The following is a 14590-nucleotide window of genomic DNA, read 5'->3' on the forward strand; positions in this document are numbered from 1 at the left end:
CCCTTTACCCCCAAGGGTGGTTTGCACGTTAATGACCGGGCCAATTTTTACAATTCTGACCACTGTCCCTTTATGAGGTTATAACTCTGGAACGCTACAACGGATCCTGGTGATTCTGACAATGTTTTCTCGTGAAATATCGTACTTCATGATAGTGGTAAAAATTCTTTGATAGTACCTGCATTTATTTGTGAAAAAAAACGGAAATTTGGCGAAAATTATGAAAATTTCGCAATTTTCCAACTTTGAATTTTTATGCAATTAAATCACAGAGATATGTCACACAAAATACTTAAGTAACATTTCCCACATGTCTACTTTACATCAGCACAATTTAGGAACCAAAATTTTTTTTGGTTAGGGAGTTAAAAGTTGACCAGCAACTTCTCATTTTTACAACACCATTTTTTTTTTTAGGGACCACATCTCATTTGAAGTCATTTTGAGGGGTCTATATGATAGAAAATACCCAAGTGTGACACCATTCTAAAAACTACACCCCTCAAGGTGCTCAAAACCATATTCAAGAAGTTTATAAACCTTCTGGTGCTTCACAGGAATTTTTGGAATGTTTAATTAAAAATGAACATTTAACTTTTTTTTCACAAAAAATTTACTTCAGCTCAAATTTGTTTTATTTTACCAAGGGTAACAGGAGAAAATGGACCCCAAAAATTGTTTTACAATTTGTCCTGAGTAGGGTTGAGCGAAACGGGTCGAACATTTTCAAAAGTCGCCGACTTTTGGCGAAGTCGAGTTTCATGAAACCCGATCCGACCCCTGTGCGTGGTCGGCCATGCGGTACGCGACTTTCGCGCCAAAGTCGCGTTTCAATGACGCGAAAAGCGCCATTTCTCAGCCAATGAAGGTAAACGCAGAGTGTGGGCAGCGTGATGACATAGGTCCTGGTCCCCACCATCTTAGAGAAGGGCATTGCAGTGATTGGCTTGCTGTCTGCGGCGTCACAGGGGCTATAAAGGGGAGCTCCCGCCGACCGCCATGTTACTGCTGCTGATCTGAGCTTAGGGAGAGGTTGCTGCCGCTTCGTCAGAAGCAGGGATAGCGTTAGGCAGGGTCCATTAACCACAAAACCGCTTGTGCTGTAGCGATTTCCACTGCCCAACACCACCTTCGGTGTGCAGGGACAGTGGAAGCTCCTTTTTTTTTTTTTTTCCTCAGCGCTGTAGCTCATTGGGCTGCCCTAGAAGGCTCCCTGATAGCTGCATTGCTGTGTGTACGCCGCTGTGCAAACCAACTGCTTTTTTCAAAGCACAAATCCTCTTGTTCCTTCCTTTCTGCACAGCTATCTTGTTTGTTTGTCCACACTTTTTATTTAATTTGTGCATCAGTCCACTCCTTATTGCTGCCTGCCATACCTGGCTGAGATTACTGCAGGGAGATAGTAATTGAAGGACAATTCCTTTTTTTTTTTTTTTTTTGTGGGAGATTAAGATTGACATTTCTGCTAGAGTGCCATCCCTGTCTGTGTCATCTCTCACTCAGTGGGCCATAGAAAGCCTATTTATTTTTTTGCTTGATTTGGGTTCCAAAATCTACCAGAAAAAATCACAACATCAATCAGTGGGAGAAAAATATTGGCCTCAGGGCTTGTGTGCCACTCCTTACTCCTGTGTGTGCCATCTCTCACTCAGTGGGCCATAGAAAGCCTATTAATTTTTTTGCTTGATTTGGGTTCTAAATTCTACCTGAAAAAATCATTAAATCAATCAGTGGGAGATTAATATTGGGCTTTGGGCTTGTGTGCCAGTCCTAAGCGTGCCATCTCTCTCTCTCAGATAGTGGGCCATAGAAAGCCTATTTATTATTATTTTTTTTATTGGGTTTATAAATTTTCCCTAGAAAAAAAAAAAAATGGGAGATTAATATTGGCCTCTGGGCTTGTGTGCCAGTCCTGAGCGTGCCATCTCTCTCACAAATAGTGGGCCATAGAAAGCCTATTAATTTTTTTGCTTGATTTGGGTTCCAAAATCTACCTGAAAAAAATCACTAAATCAATCAGTGGGAGATTAATATTGGCCTCTGGGCTTGTGTGCCACTCCTGACTCCTGTGTGCGTCATCTGTCACTCAGTGGGCCCTAGAAAGCCTATTTTTTGTTTTATTTGTTTTCTAAATTCTCCCTGAAACAATCATTTTATTTTCTTTGGTTTCTAAATTATTCCTGAAAAAAATCATTTTTTTTGTATTTTTTTTTCTCTCAAGTCTCCCTGAAAAAAAAAAAAAAAAAAAAATCTGTGGGAGATTCATATTGCCCCTTCTGCTTGTGTGCCAGTCTTGACTCCTGGGTGTGCCATCTCTCTCTCTCTCCCCAATTGTGGGCCATAGAAAGCCTATTAATTTTTTTGCTTGATTTGGGTTCCAAAATCTACCAAAAAAAATCACTAAATCAATCAGTGGGAGATTAATATTGGCCTCTGGGCTTGTGTGCCACTCCTGACTCCTGTGTGCGTCATCTGTCACTCAGTGGGCCCTAGAAAGCCTATTTTTTGTTTTATTTGTTTTCTAAATTCTCCCTGAAACAATCATTTTATTTTCTTTGGTTTCTAAATTATTCCTGAAAAAAATCTTTTTTTTTGTATTTTTTTTTCTCTCAAGTCTCCCTGAAAAAAAAAAAAAATCTGTGGGAGATTCATATTGCCCCTTCTGCTTGTGTGCCAGTCTTGACTCCTGGGTGTGCCATCTCTCTCTCTCTCCCCAATTGTGGGCCATAGAAAGCCTATTAATTTTTTTGCTTGATTTGGGTTCCAAAATCTACCAAAAAAAATCACTAAATCAATCAGTGGGAGATTAATATTGGCCTCTGGGCTTGTGTGCCACTCCTGACTCCTGTGTGCGTCATCTGTCACTCAGTGGGCCCTAGAAAGCCTATTTTTTGTTTTATTTGTTTTCTAAATTCTCCCTGAAACAATCATTTTATTTTCTTTGGTTTCTAAATTATTCCTGAAAAAAAAAGTTTTTTTGTATTTTTTTTTCTCTCAAGTCTCCCTGAAAAAAAAAAAAAAAAAAAAAATCTGTGGGAGATTCATATTGCCCCTTCTGCTTGTGTGCCAGTCTTGACTCCTGGGTGTGCCATCTCTCTCTCTCTCCCCAATTGTGGGCCATAGAAAGCCTATTAATTTTTTTGCTTGATTTGGGTTCCAAAATCTACCAAAAAAAATAACTAAATCAATCGGTGGGAGATTAATATTGGCCTCTGGGCTTGTGTGCCACTCCTGACTCCTGTGTGCGTCCTCTCTCACTCAGTGGGCCCTACAAAGCCTTTTTTTTTTTTTTTTTCCTAAATTCTCCCTGAAACAATCATTTCATTTTATTTGTTTTATAAATTCTTCTGTAAAAAATAATTTTTTTTTAATTTTTTTTTTTCTGAAGTCTCCCTTTTAAAAAAAACAAACACAAATCAGTGGGAGATAAATATTTACATTTGCGCTTCAGTGACAGTCCTGCGTGTGTGCCATCTCATTTGTTGCCAACAACAACAGAGTGTGTAACATTGTGCCTGATTTTCGTTGTGGTCTCACCCACCTGTAAAGGGGTAGCTAAATCATACTGAAGTTATAGCTCACCGTGTAAGTTGTGTGACAGCAACAAATACCGTTCGTTTGGTAACGTTTTTAAAACAATGAGGAAGTCTGGTGGAAGAGGTCGTGGCCGGGGGCGTTCATTGTCAGCTGGTAATGAGGGTAGTGGTAGTGGTGGAGCATCAGCTGGTCGTGGGAAAAAAAATATTGCACCTAAGTCTGGAGCTGTGGAGCCAGGTTCGTCGTCTGGCTACACAAGGCCTCGAACGCTCCCTTTTCTGGGAGTAGGAAAACCGCTTTTAAAGCCGGAGCAGCAAGAGCAAGTTTTGGCTTATCTTGCTGACTCAGCCTCTAGCTCTTTTGCCTCCTCTCGTGAAACTGGTAAATGTCAAAGCAGCGCGTCGGTAGTGGATGTTCACGGTCAGGGACAAGTCGCTTCCTTGTCCTCTTCAGCAAAAACAACAACAGAGAAGAATGCAGCAGGCGACACAACGGGTTACTCCATGGAGCTCTTTACACATACCGTCCTTGGCTTAGAAAGTGAAGCAGTTAACAGTCCATGCCCATTACAAGTTGAATCTGACATGGAGTGCACTGATGCACAGCCACAGCCAGACTACTATCCTGGTGGTTTGACTCAGACCACAACATTGCCATCGCAGGGTGCTGATCAAGAATCAGACCCTGATGAGACTATGTTGCCCCATCACGAACGCTATACCACCGACCGACACGGTGACACAGACGAAGTTGCACACGAGCTACAAGAAGAGGTAATAGATGACCCAGTTCTTGACCCCGATTGGCAGCCATTGGGGGAACAGGGTGCAGGCGGCAGCAGTTCTGAAGCGGAGGAGGAGGGGCCGCAGCAGGCATCAACATCGCAACAGGTTCCATCTGCCGGGCCCGTATCTTGCCCAAAACGCGTGGCAAAGCTAAAACCTGTTGGAGGACAGCGTGGCCATCCGGTTAAAGCTCAGTCTGCAATGCCTGAAAAGGTATCCGATGCTAGAAAGAGTGCAGTCTGGCATTTTTTTAAACAACATCCAATTGATCAGCGCAAAGTCATCTGTCAAAAATGTTCAACTACCTTAAGCAGAGGACAGAATCTGAAAAGTCTCAATACAAGTTGCATGCATAGACATTTAACCACCATGCATTTGCAAGCCTGGACTAACTACCAAACGTCCCTTAAGGTTGTAGCACCCTCGGCCAATGAAGCTAGTCAGCAACGCAACATCCCTTCCGGCAGTGTAGGGCCACCATTTTCCGCACCACCTGCAGTATCTGTGCAGGTTTCTTTGCCAGGCCAAAGCCGTCAGGGTCAGGGAATCACCAGTTTCGTAGTAGGAAACACTGCATCTAGGGCACCGGTGGCAACAATACCATCTCCCACCGTCTCTCAGTCTGCCATGTCCACCGGCACCCCCGCTAGTTCCACGATCTCCAGCTCTCCAGTCCAGCTCACCCTACATGAGACTATGGTTAGAAAAAGGAAGTACTTAGCCTCGCATCCGCGTACACAGGGTTTGAACGCACACATAGCTAGACTAATCTCGTTAGAGATGATGCCCTACCGGTTAGTTGAAAGCGAAGCTTTCAAAGCCCTGATGGACTACGCTGTACCACGCTACGAGCTACCCAGTCGACACTTTTTTTCCAGAAAAGCCATCCCAGCCCTCCACCAGCATGTTAAAGAGCGCATCGTCCATGCACTCAGGCAATCTGTGAGCACAAAGGTGCACCTGACAACAGATGCATGGACCAGTAGGCATGGCCAGGGACGTTACGTGTCCATCACGGCACACTGGGTAAATGTGGTGGATGCAGGGTCCACAGGGGACAGCAAGTTTGGGACAGTTCTGCCTAGCCCACGGTCTAGGAAACAATTGGCTGTAGCCGTTCGCACCCCCTCCTCCTCCTCTTCGTCCTCCTGCAGAAGCGAGAGCTCGTCCACAGACCGCAGTCGCACAACCACTCCATCCGCAGCTGCCACTGTTGCACACCAGGTCTCCCATTATGGGGCAGCTACTGGCAAACGTCAGCAGGCTGTATTGGCTATGAAGTGTTTGGGCGACAACAGACACACCGCGGAAGTTCTGTCCGAGTTCTTGCAGAAAGAAACGCAGTCGTGGCTGGGCACTGTAGATCTTGAGGCAGGCAAGGTAGTGAGTGATAACGGAAGGAATTTCATGGCTGCCATCTCCCTTTCCCAACTGAAACACATTCCTTGCCTGGCTCACACCTTAAACCTGGTGGTGCAGTGCTTCCTGAAAAGTTATCCGGGGTTATCCGACCTGCTCCTCAAAGTGCGTGGACTTTGCTCACATATCCGCCGTTCGCCCGTACACTCCAGCCGTATGCAGACCTATCAGCGTTCTTTGAACCTTCCCCAGCATCGCCTAATCATAGACGTTGCAACAAGGTGGAACTCAACACTGCACATGCTTCAGAGACTGTGTGAACAGAGGCGGGCTGTTATGTTTTTGTGGGAGGATACACATACACGGGCAGGCAGTAGGATGGCAGACATGGAGTTGTCAGGTGTGCAGTGGTCGAAGATTCAAGACATGTGTCAAGTCCTTCAGTGTTTTGAGGAATGCACACGGCTGGTTAGTGCAGACAACGCCATAATAAGCATGAGCATCCCCCTAATGCGTCTGCTGATGCAAAGTTTGACGCACATAAAGGATCAGGCGTCTGCAGCTGAGGAAGAGGAAAGCCTTGATGACAGTCAGCCATTGTCTGGCCAGGGCAGTGTACAGGACGAGGTAGCGGGCGAAGAGGAGGAGGAGGACGAGGAGGATGATGGGGATGATTATATTTTTAATGAGGAAGCTTTTCCGGGGCCACTGGAAATTGGTGGCGCGGCAAGGCCGGGTTCTGGTTTTTTGAGGGACACAAGTGACGTGGATTTGCCTGAAACTGCCCCTCAACCAAGCACAACCGCAGATTTGAGAACTGGAACTTTGGCCCACATGGCGGATTATGCCTTACGTATCCTCAAAAGGGACACACGCATAACTAAAATGATGAATGATGACGATTACTGGTTGGCCTGCCTCCTTGATCCTCGCTATAAAGGCAAATTGCAAAATATAATGCCACATGAGAACTTGGAACTAATATTAGCAACCAAACAATCAACTCTTGTTGACCGTTTGCTTCTGGCATTCCCTGCACACAGCGCCCGTGATCGTTCTCACACGAGCTGCAGGGGCCAGCAGACCAGAGGAGTTAGAGGGGCAGAAATCAGAAGTGGCGTTGGCCAGAGGGGTTTTCTGACCAGGTTGTGGAGTGATTTTGCTATGACCGCAGACAGGACAGGTACTGCAGCATCAATTCAAAGTGACAAGAGACAACATTTGTCCAGTATGGTTACAAACTATTTTTCATCCCTTATCGATGTTCTCCCTCAACCGTCATTCCCATTTGATTACTGGGCATCAAAATTAGACACCTGGCCAGAATTGGCAGAATATGCATTGAAGGAGCTTGCTTGCCCGGCAGCTAGTGTCCTATCAGAAAGAGTATTCAGTGCTGCAGGTTCAATACTAACAGAAAAAAGGACTCGTCTGGCTACCCAAAATGTAGATGATCTAACCTTCATTAAAATGAACCACAACTGGATTTCGAAATCTTTTGCCCCACCTTGCCCGGCTGACACCTAGCTTTCCTATGAAAAGGTCTTGCCTGTGGACTATTCTGAATGCCTTTTCCAATCTCGTAATTTTCAGCACCTGATTGTCCAGCATACGACATGTTTACACCTCACTAAATGGCCAAACTCCCCACACGGGGCCGTGGTATCGACACTTGGCGACAGCACCCGTGAGAGTGCAGTTTGTCTGAAGAGGTGGGTGAGCCCGCTTTTGGTCGACGGCACTGCCACTGGGCCCCTCCTAGTACAATAAAGTGTCTCTGGCGGTGGTGGTGCGCACCCAACGTCAGACACACCGTTGTAATATGAGGGGCCCTGGGCCTGTACCGCCGGCCACAAGACAGTTTCCCCCCACCCCAGCTCAAACAGTGCTCTACCACTTGCAAAATTATCTCACAGCTCCACCAATGTTTAGTCTATGCGCTGACATCCTTCAATGCCTGCCACTGACAATACCATTGTATTGACATTTTTGTTATGTTAGGCCTTCGATGCCTGTCTGCGGTCACTCCTTCCACTAGGCCTCCACTGACCACACCACTGCTGCCCGTGTACCCCTGGAACCAATTTAAAATTGCCTACAGCCATGTGTTATTATTTTAGGCCTTCGATGCCTGTCTGCGGTCACTCCTTCCACTAGGCCTCTACTGACCACACCACTGCTGCCAGTGTACCCCTGGAACCAATTTAAAATTGCCTACAGCCATGTGTTATTATTTTAGGCCTTCGATGCCTGTCTGCGGTCACTCCTTCCACTAGGCCTCCACTGACCACACCACTGCTGCCCGTGTACCCCTGGAACCAATTTAAAATTGCCTACAGCCAGCCCAATTTTTTTATTTTAGGCCTTCGATGCCTGTCTGCGGTCCATTCTTTCAACTACTACTACACTGACCAGGTCACTGCTGCCCGTGTACCCCTGGAACCAATTTAAAATTGCCTACAGCCATGTGTTATTATTTTAGGCCTTCGATGCCTGTCTGCGGTCACTCCTTCCACTAGGCCTCCACTGACCACACCACTGCTGCCCGTGTACCCCTGGAACCAATTTAAAATTGCCTACAGCCATGTGTTATTATTTTAGGCCTTCGATGCCTGTCTGCGGTCACTCCTTCCACTAGGCCTCCACTGACCACACCACTGCTGTCCGTGTACCCCTGGAACCAATTTAAAATTGCCTACAGCCATGTGTTATTATTTTAGGCCTTCGATGCCTGTCTGCGGTCCATTCTTTCAACTACTACTACACTGACCAGGGCACTGCTGCCCGTGTACCCCTGGAACCAATTTAAAATTGCCTACAGCCATGTGTTATTATTTTAGGCCTTCGATGCCTGTCTGCGGTCACTCCTTCCACTAGGCCTCCACTGACCACACCACTGCTGCCCGTGTACCCCTGGAACCAATTTAAAATTGCCTACAGCCAGCCCAATTTTTTTATTTTAGGCCTTCGATGCCTGTCTGCGGTCCATTCTTTCAACTACTACTACACTGACCAGGTCACTGCTGCCCGTGTACCCCTGGAACCAATTTAAAATTGCCTACAGCCATGTGTTATTATTTTAGGCCTTCGATGCCTGTCTGCGGTCACTCCTTCCACTAGGCCTCCACTGACCACACCACTGCTGCCCGTGTACCCCTGGAACAAATTTAAAATTGCCTACAGCCAGCCCAATTTTTTTATTTTAGGCCTTCGATGCCTGTCTGCGGTCCATTCTTTCAACTACTACTACACTGACCTGGGCACTGCTGCCCGTGTACCCCTGGAACCAACATCAGAAAATATAAAAATAAGTATTTTGCTTACAAAAAAGAAAATACTGGAGAGATATCAAATGCAGACATTTTAACATTAAAAACAAACACACAACTAAAATCTGGTACAGTACAAAAAATGGCCACCAGCTACAATTACTTTCTCCTGCAAGTAGTTAACTGAAAGGTTTTTTAAATTGAAAACACAGATATGGCATCCACCGAGTGTTGTCCTGTCGCGTCTTCTTTATATTATTGCCGAGAAGATGCAAAACAATGAAAATAATAAAATCATTAATTACCAAAATAATAGAGAAAGTCAACACCACATTGCAAATAAACATTCATTCCAAATAAAGAAGCAGGGCGCGTCCGAGGGTGAGTATATACCTAATAAGAATATAATCACCCTCGGACGCGCAATGCTTATTTCCAACAGCCTTCCTTCCTAAGAATCAGCCCTTCCGTGGTGTAGAGAGACGTTGTGTTACACTCCAAGGTGTTCCCCAGGTTGCCTTTCCTGAGCTTCGATCTTCCGGCTCTCGTTTAGTAGTTGTTGGAAACTACGCTGCATTAGGCCTTCAAATTGGGTATGGGGTGTAGAGAGATGGTGTGTTCCACTCCAAGGTGTTCCCCAGGTTGCCTTTCCTGAGCTTCGATCTTCCGGCTCTCGTTTAGTAGTTCTTTGAAACTACACTGCATTAGGCCTTCAAATTGGGTATGGGGTGTAGAGAGAGGGTGTGTTACACTCCAAGGTGTTCCCCAGGTTGCCTTTCCTGAGCTTCGATCTTCATGCTCTCGTTTAGTAGTTGTCGGAAACTACGCTGCATTAGGCCTACAAATTGGGTATGGGGTGTAGAGAGAGGGTTTGTTACACTCCAAGGTGTTCCCCAGGTTGCCTTTCCTGAGCTTCGATCTTCCGGCTCTCGTTTAGTAGTTCTTTGAAACTACACTGCATTAGGCCTTCAAATTGGGTATGGGGTGTAGAGAGAGGGTGTGTTACACTCCAAGGTGTTCCCCAGGTTGCCTTTCCTGAGCTTCGATCTTCATGCTCTCGTTTAGTAGTTGTCGGAAACTACGCTGCATTAGGCCTACAAATTGGGTATGGGGTGTAGAGAGAGGGTTTGTTACACTACAAGGTGTTCCCCAGGTTGCCTTTCCTGAGCTTCGATCTTCCGGCTCTCGTTTAGTAGTTGTTGGAAACTACGCTGCATTAGGCCTTCAAATTGGGTATGGGGTGTAGAGAGAGGGTGTGTTACACTCCAAGGTGTTCCCCAGGTTGCCTTTCCTGAGCTTCGATATTCCGGCTCTCGTTTAGTAGTTGTTGGAAACTACACTGCATTAGGCCTACAAATTTGGTATGGGGGAAACATTGGCGCATCTGCGGTCCCTCCTTCCTCTAGGCCTCCACTGACCTGTCTACTGCTGCCCTGTGTTCCCCTGGAACCAATTTTAAATTGCCTACAGGCAGCCCAATTTATTATGTTAGGGCTTCGAAGCCTGTCTGCGGTCCCTCCTTCCACTAGGCCTCCACTGACCTGTCTACTGCTGCCCGTGTACCCCTTGAACCAACATCATAAAATAAAAAAAAAAGTATTTTGCTTATAAAAAAGAAAATACTGGTGAGATATCAAATGCAGACATTTTAACATTAAAAACAAACACACAACTAAAATCTGGTACAGTACAAAAAATGGCCACCAGCTACAATTACTTTCTCCTGCAAGTAGTTAACTGAAAGGTTTTTTAAATTGAAAACACACATATGGCATCCACCGAGTGTTGTCCTGTCGCGTCTTCTTTATATTATTGCCGAGAAGATGCAAAACAATGAAAATAATAAAATCATTAATTACCAAAATAATAGAGAAAGTCAACACCACATTGCAAATAAACATTCATTCCAAATAAAGAAGCAGGGCGCGTCCGAGGGTGAGTATATACCTAATAAGAATATAATCACCCTCGGACGCGCAATGCTTATTTCCAACAGCCTTCCTTCCTAAGAATCAGCCCTTCCGTGGTGTAGAGAGACGTTGTGTTACACTCCAAGGTGTTCCCCAGGTTGCCTTTCCTGAGCTTCGATCTTCCGGCTCTCGTTTAGTAGTTGTTGGAAACTACGCTGCATTAGGCCTTCAAATTGGGTATGGGGTGTAGAGAGATGGTGTGTTCCACTCCAAGGTGTTCCCCAGGTTGCCTTTCCTGAGCTTCGATCTTCCGGCTCTCGTTTAGTAGTTCTTGGAAACTACACTGCATTAGGCCTTCAAATTGGGTATGGGGTGTAGAGAGAGGGTGTGTTACACTCCAAGGTGTTCCCCAGGTTGCCTTTCCTGAGCTTCGATCTTCATGCTCTCGTTTAGTAGTTGTCGGAAACTACGCTGCATTAGGCCTACAAATTGGGTATGGGGTGTAGAGAGAGGGTTTGTTACACTCCAAGGTGTTCCCCAGGTTGCCTTTCCTGAGCTTCGATCTTCCGGCTCTCGTTTAGTAGTTGTTGGAAACTACGCTGCATTAGGCCTTCAAATTGGGTATGGGGTGTAGCGAGAGGGTGTGTTACACTCCAAGGTGTTCCCCAGGTTGCCTTTCCTGAGCTTCGATCTTCCGGCTCTCGTTTAGTAGTTCTTGGAAACTACACTGCATTAGGCCTTCAAATTGGGTATGGGGTGTAGAGAGAGGGTGTGTTACACTCCAAGGTGTTCCCCAGGTTGCCTTTCCTGAGCTTCGATCTTCATGCTCTCGTTTAGTAGTTGTCGGAAACTACGCTGCATTAGGCCTACAAATTGGGTATGGGGTGTAGAGAGAGGGTTTGTTACACTCCAAGGTGTTCCCCAGGTTGCCTTTCCTGAGCTTCTATCTTCCGGCTCTCGTTTAGTAGTTGTTGGAAACTACGCTGCATTAGGCCTTCAAATTGGGTATGGGGTGTAGCGAGAGGGTGTGTTACACTCCAAGGTGTTCCCCAGGTTGCCTTTCCTGAGCTTCGATCTTCCGGCTCTCGTTTAGTAGTTCTTGGAAACTACACTGCATTAGGCCTTCAAATTGGGTATGGGGTGTAGAGAGAGGGTGTGTTACACTCCAAGGTGTTCCCCAGGTTGCCTTTCCTGAGCTTCGATCTTCCGGCTCTCGTTTAGTAGTTCTTGGAAACTACACTGCATTAGGCCTACAAAATGGGTATGGGGTGGAGAGAGATGGTGTGTTACACTCCAAGGTGTTCCCCAGGTTGCCTTTCCTGAGCTTCTATCTTCAGGCTCTCATTAAATTGTGGTTAAATGGAACAACTGCATTTGGCGTACTAGTTGGTTTGGGGCCTACTATCGGTGTCTGCCACTCCTTGCTGTTCTCCTGGTTTCCTGTCCTGAAATTCCATTTTCAGGCTCTCGTTAAGTAGTTGTTAATGTTAGACTGCATTTGACCTACTAGTTGGGTTGGGGCCTACTATCGGTGTCTGCCACTCCTTGCTGTTCTCCTCCACTGAACAAAGCTGTGCCGCCTGTTTACTACGGTTGCCAATTTTGAACTGCATTTCGACTACTTACTGATTTGGCCCTACTCTCTGTGTCAGCCTCTCATTCCAGTTGTCCTCCACTGCAATGCCCCCTGGTTATTCCTGTGTTACCAATTTTGAACTGCATTTAGCCCACTTTATTCTTTGGGCCTATATCTGTGTTTCCACTTCATCGTGCCCATTGCCCAGCCAGTGATAGATGAGTCTGCTGGTACATTGACCCATAACGCAACATTCCCCGTGCATGCTACACAACAACATTGTGACCCTGCTGAAAGTCAGGTTGCTCTTCCCGCATACCATACCACCTTACACGGGGACAAAGAGGAAGGTGCAGATGAAAGTGCAGGTTCCTTCATCAGGTGGGGGGAGGAATACTAGTTGGCGACGTCACTGGTACAGGGCCTCTCATAGTACGCAAAAGTGTTGCTGCCGGTGGGAGGCGCCCCCGCCGTGCAAACACACCGCTGTACTTTGAGGGGCCCTGTGCCAGTGCCAATGCCAACAAGTGGGCCCCCCCTGCTTGCTCAGGATCACAGCACTTGCAAAGTTGAAATACTTACCTCTCCCTGCTCCACCGCCGTGACGTGGTCCAGATTTCCTGGGCCCACTAATTACTTGAACCAGCCCTACCCCACACAACTTTAGCCAAATGACCCCCAATTTCAAATGCCTTCCAATTATTATAAGGTAAATTACGCTTGACAAGCTTCATTAAGAAGAATGGATGGTTTTGACATTAAAATGGGCACTCTAGGTGTTTTCCTGGCCCCCACTCACTGCCGACTATGCTGCCCCATTGACTTGCATTGGGTTTCGTGTTTCGGTCGATCCCGACTTTACGTCATAATCGGCCGATTTCACTCGACCCGACTTTTGAGATAGTCGGGTTTCGCGAAACCCGGCTCGACTCTAAAAAGGTCAAGGTCGCTCAACTCTAGTCCTGAGTACACCGATACCCCATATGTGGGGGTAAACCACTGTTTGGGCGCATGACAGAGCTCGGAAGCTTGGAAGCGAAGGAGCGCCATTTGACTTTTCAATGCAAAATTGACAGGAATTGAGATGGGACGCTATGTTGCGTTTGGAGAGCCACTGATGTGCCTAAACATTGAAACCCCCCACAAGTGACACCATTTTGGAAAGTAGACCCCCTAAGGAACTTATCTAGAGGTGTGGTGAGCACTTTGACCCACCAAGTGCTTCACAGAAGTTTATAATGCAGAACCGTAAAAATAAAAAATCATATTTTTTCACAAAAATTATATTTTCACCCCCAATTTTTTATTTTCCCAAGTGTAAGAGAAGAAATTGGACCCCAAAAGTTGTTGTCCAATTTGTCCTGAGTACGCTGATACCCCATATATGGGGGTAAACCACTGTTTGGGCGCATGGGAAAGCTCGGAAGGGAAGTAGCGCCGTTTGACTTTTCAATGCAAAATTGACAGGAATTGAGATGGGACGCCATGTTGCGTTTGGAGAGCCACTGATGTGCCTAAACATTGAAACCCCCCACAAGTGAATCCATTTTGGAAAGTAGACCCCCTAAGGAACTTATCTAGATGTGTGGTGAGCGCTTTGACCCACCAAGGGCTTCACAGAAGTTTATAATGCAGAGCCGTAAAAATAAAACAAAAATTTTTTCCCACAAAAATTATTTTTTAGCCCCCAGTTTTGTATTTTTCCAAGGGTAACAGGAGAAATTGGACCCCAAAATTTGTTGTCCAATTTGTCCTGAGTGCGCTGATACCCCATATGTGGGGGGAAACCACTGTTTGGGCGCATGGCAGAGCTCGGAAGAGAAGGAGCTCTATTTGGAATGCAGACTTAGATGGAATGGTCTGCAGGTGTCACATTGCGTTTGCAGAGCCCCTAATGTACCTAAACAGTAGAAACTTCCCATAAATGACCCCATATTGGAAACTAGACCCCCCAAGGAACTAATCTAGATGTGTTGTGAGAACTTTGAACCCCCAAGTGTTTCACTACAGTTTATAACGCAGAGCTGTGAAAATAAAAAAATCTTTTTTTTTTCTCACAAAAATTATTTTTTAGCCCCCAGTTTTGTATTTTCCCAAGGGTAGTAGGAGAAATTGGACTCCAAAATTTGTTGTCCTATTTGTCCTGAGTACGCT

This window comes from Ranitomeya imitator, chromosome 8, assembly GCF_032444005.1.
Source record: "Ranitomeya imitator isolate aRanImi1 chromosome 8, aRanImi1.pri, whole genome shotgun sequence".
Classification (NCBI taxonomy): Eukaryota; Metazoa; Chordata; class Amphibia; order Anura; family Dendrobatidae; genus Ranitomeya; species Ranitomeya imitator.